This window comes from Mytilus galloprovincialis, chromosome 8 (assembly GCF_965363235.1).
Source record: "Mytilus galloprovincialis chromosome 8, xbMytGall1.hap1.1, whole genome shotgun sequence".
Lineage (NCBI taxonomy): Eukaryota > Metazoa > Mollusca > Bivalvia > Mytilida > Mytilidae > Mytilus > Mytilus galloprovincialis.
Window position 1 is genome coordinate 64,909,607 of NC_134845.1, and position 4,001 is coordinate 64,913,607.

A 4,001-nucleotide genomic window follows, 5' to 3' on the forward strand; every position below is an offset into this window, starting at 1 on the left:
TTCGTGTACAAAACAGATTGACCTCAAAAATCGTTTCTCAGATTAAAAAAAAAACCAACAATAGAACAAATGTTATACCCAGTTGAATTTAGTGATCTCTTGATGTTGCAAACTTCATTGAAGATTTATGAGAGAATGACATACAATAGGAAAAATCCGAGACACAGTTTTGGAGGTCAAAGTGTGAATCTATAAAATATTTTCGGATGCTATGAAGAACAAAGCAGCTAAATAAATTCAAGTGTGGACATCACAATATAACAACTTATTACATAACAATAAATTACGTAATAATTATGTCATAATGAAATTATTACAATTTTAAAAATTAATCCTTCGTCTTTCTTTTGGAAGCTCATTTATAAAATTTAAAGAAGGATGAGTGGAATTACATCAATTCAAGATATCTGATTGGGGATGAAACATTTTTGTATTGTGCTACCTTAAATGTAATTAAGTTACTGTTTTAATGCTTTCGTCTTTTTTACGATACATTATATATAAAGGCTGGTCCACTTTTCTTTGCATAAAGCAGGATGTTCTTCTTAACATCAAAATATAGGGCCAACGGACGCGTGATTCCGTCTTCGAAACTTAGAAGCTGCTTACATATTGTTCCATCAGGCGACAGTGCAACTAAACTGTTTGTAAAATTAGAGGAAACAAACAAGTTTGAGTTGTCATCAACGGAAATCGCCATAGGGGACGCCAATAGGTCAGTGTTGTTGTAAACCCATCTTTTCTCTCCAACTAAGGAATAACATGTTATAGTATGTTGTTCAGCCCTTGATTCGTAAATATTATCGCCATAGACAGCAATATAGAACGAACCCGTCTTCGAATCCCCTCTTACTTGTACAATAGTTGATATTGTCTTGTCAAATAGTTGAATCGATTGAATTCCTTTTGATTTTACATAACAGATTATCATTCCTCTTGCGCTATGGTAATCTATGCCCTGACACTCTCCGTGTGTATTGATATTGTCTTTGATATCCTCTGAATCGATGTCAATAATGTGTACGGCACGAAAGGCTGACATTGCTACTTTTCTATCGCCAATGATTGAAACGTCATACGGCCCACTGGTCACTAATACGGTTTTTGCGAGCGTACCGTCATTATTTATCAAGATAAGCTTCCTTTGACTACAATCTGCAAATAACATTTGTCCGTTAGATAATATGACGGCCCCTCGGATGTCAGATTTTTTAAACAGATCTCCAGTTATATCAATTTTGGATGCATTAGACAGTTTGATATTATCAACAGTTCTTTCAATAGGTATTGGAATGCTTGTTAAAATCTGGGCTTGCTTTTCCTTTTCTGTTTTTAATGTGACTAATAAGCATTCTGATTCTATAGATATGTTTCCAAACGTTTTAATTGATGTTAACCTTGATATTCTATCATCAATTTTGCATTTCAAGAGATTTTTATGAATGCTTCCATCCTTTATTAAAGACTGGATATATTTTTCTTCGATTTCCACATCAGCTTCAATCATTTTACTGCCTATATATGCCTGAAGATCTGACCCGTGTTCCTTCAAAGATGATATGTTTTGTTGCAAGACATCTGCATGTTTTGTTTTCTCGGAAAGATCTGCTACCACTTTATTTCTTTTAATTTTTACTTTATTTTCTGCAGCAGCTAGTTCGTTCAATATCTGTTGTTCTAGTTCGTCCAAATGGCAGTTTATTTTAAATCGAAGTTGTTTGATTTCATCTTGACATTTTTCTCGTTGTTTCCCGAATGTTTTTAGGTCATCGTGGCGATTTTTTATGATTGTGTCAATGTTGGTTTTGATGTCTTTTATGCTAACATCAATTGAGTCCAATAACGTTGACGATTTGGCAGTTTTAAGAACGTCCTGGAGCAGTAGTAAACCGACACAGCTCTTGTGCTTGGTTGATATACATGCTGGACAACATAGTTTGTTATGATGTGGACAATAATTCTCATATTTCATATCATGATCCTCGCAAAAATTTACGATGTTTGTAATTGACCTCGGTAGTTTGTAATAGCTTTCCATAGAAATAACGCCATGTTTGCGTGTTCCTTTCGATATGCTGTGATGTTCATGACATTCAGCACACAATCCTTCATCGCATTCTGGACACCAATAAGCTGCTATCTTTGTAATATGTCGAGCTTCACAAATACCACAAAACACACAATCGGATGAAGCCATTCAATCTGTAGATGAATAAATAAAAAACAACAATTATAAGAACCTGATTTTCTTCATACAATAATAAAGTTTCCTATTTTTCTATGGAAATACTTTACGTTATGAAATAAATGAGATCAATTTTACTACATATAATGTGGATTGAACAATAAGTAGCCTCCGCGATGTTTGCGCCCGTCCAAAGGAAGGAACCAATAACCTTTAGTGTGTCTTTTATTTCTCTTTATGTGTATGCTTCGTAAAACGGTGTGACGTCCATTTCGATGAATAAGTGTAAAGTATTGTCTAGGGGACAGGCTCCGGGTACGGAGTGTTTGCGTTGCTTGGAAAACCAACTGATGACCTCGGGTTAAATTGTTGTGTGTGTGTGTGTTTTTTTTGTTGTCTCGAGGGATAGGTTGTTGTCTCATTACCTATTTTCCTATATCAAATATATATTCCGTTGGAAGAAACAATTTGACATTTATAAGGCAGAAAACTGTATTAGGGTATCATTAGACCTATAACTTTGAGTCAAGTATAAAAAACAGTAAAATTCCCAAAATCCAATGATAGTCTGTATTAAGTTTGTAACAATTTCAATACATGAGCCATTGTTTTAATTCTATCAACCTCATTTCATGTCTCCAAGGTTCAGTCAGATTTAAAAAAAAAACCAAACGATTTGATATGTTTATGACTTGCTACAATAATTTAATTTTCCAGTAATTAAAGTTCAGTAATATGTTATTTGAAGGTTTTCCATGTGATAATTAATATTTGTATTTGTTCTATCAGTTAATCTGAAGTGTTTGAGGTTTTGATTTTGACGTTTGATTAGCATGATTAAAGACTTCCCTTTTTGAATTTTCCTCCGAGTTTTGTATATTATTTTGTGATTATACTTTGTTTCTGTTGATGACTATTAAGTTGATGTTGCAAGTATAATGACGTTGCTGATCAGTTAGGATATAGCTTATGAATATAAGATCAAACACTTTGAACGTCGCAAGTTCATGATCAGGGGTATTGTGGAACAAGATAATAGCGATGGAGGGAAGTACAATAACAACAGTAAACATGCTACAAAGTAAATCTTCTTTTTAACAATCACTCTTCCTATTTGAATCTCTGCTTATTTCATTTTCCAATGCACAATGAAGAAAACAATTAATTTATTGTTCAAAATTGTTAAATTAAAGAAAAATAATCATTGATACAAAATACAACCTGAGTAAATTAAGTTTGATTGATCAAAATGAGTAAAGGGTTTTGAAACCGCCTCTGTACATGTTATTCATATATAGTCAAACACAAAATCTTCAGTGTATGAATCGAATACACAACTTCAGCAAAAAAGTATGAGGGGAAAAAACTATTTTTGAACAAATAATGTCAAACCGATTGCGTCCTTTTTGTTTTGTTATGATTTTACAGCATTTGCAAACACCTAAATCTGGTAGTAATATAAATGATTACCTGAGTATCAGATGTGTACTCTCCCTTTGTGTATCTGTTTACAAGGAAGTAAACGAGGTAACCAGGTTCAAAGTTTAATACACATTATCAGGTAAATCTAAATCAATCAATAAACGGTATTCAAAGCATAGTTTTAAATAACCTAACACAGGGTGAAATAATATAAGACAACGAAGGGGAGAGAACTCGAGATTAACAGTGGCTATGAAATGAAAAAAACCCACTGTGAACCGTTCGTGCGTCCGTTGCGCTTTTCTATTTTATTTTCAATTGGAACGCTAAAATCCAAACATTTGAAAGTCACTGATGCACGAGGAGTTATATAACCAAAACTATATATCAAAAT

The 4,001-nt window shown here is 33.3% G+C and overlaps 1 long non-coding RNA gene across 1 annotated transcript; it reads right to left on the minus strand.

The window, feature by feature from the left end:
• Nucleotides 1–236: 236 nt before the first annotated feature.
• Nucleotides 237–3,696, minus strand: LOC143042384 (uncharacterized). The gene is made up of 2 exons (XR_012967961.1): nt 3,656–3,696; nt 237–2,202 (listed from the first exon to the last, which is right to left on the minus strand). It is a non-coding gene; the product is annotated as an uncharacterized LOC143042384 (long non-coding RNA).
• Between the last annotated feature and the right edge of the window lie 305 nt (nt 3,697–4,001).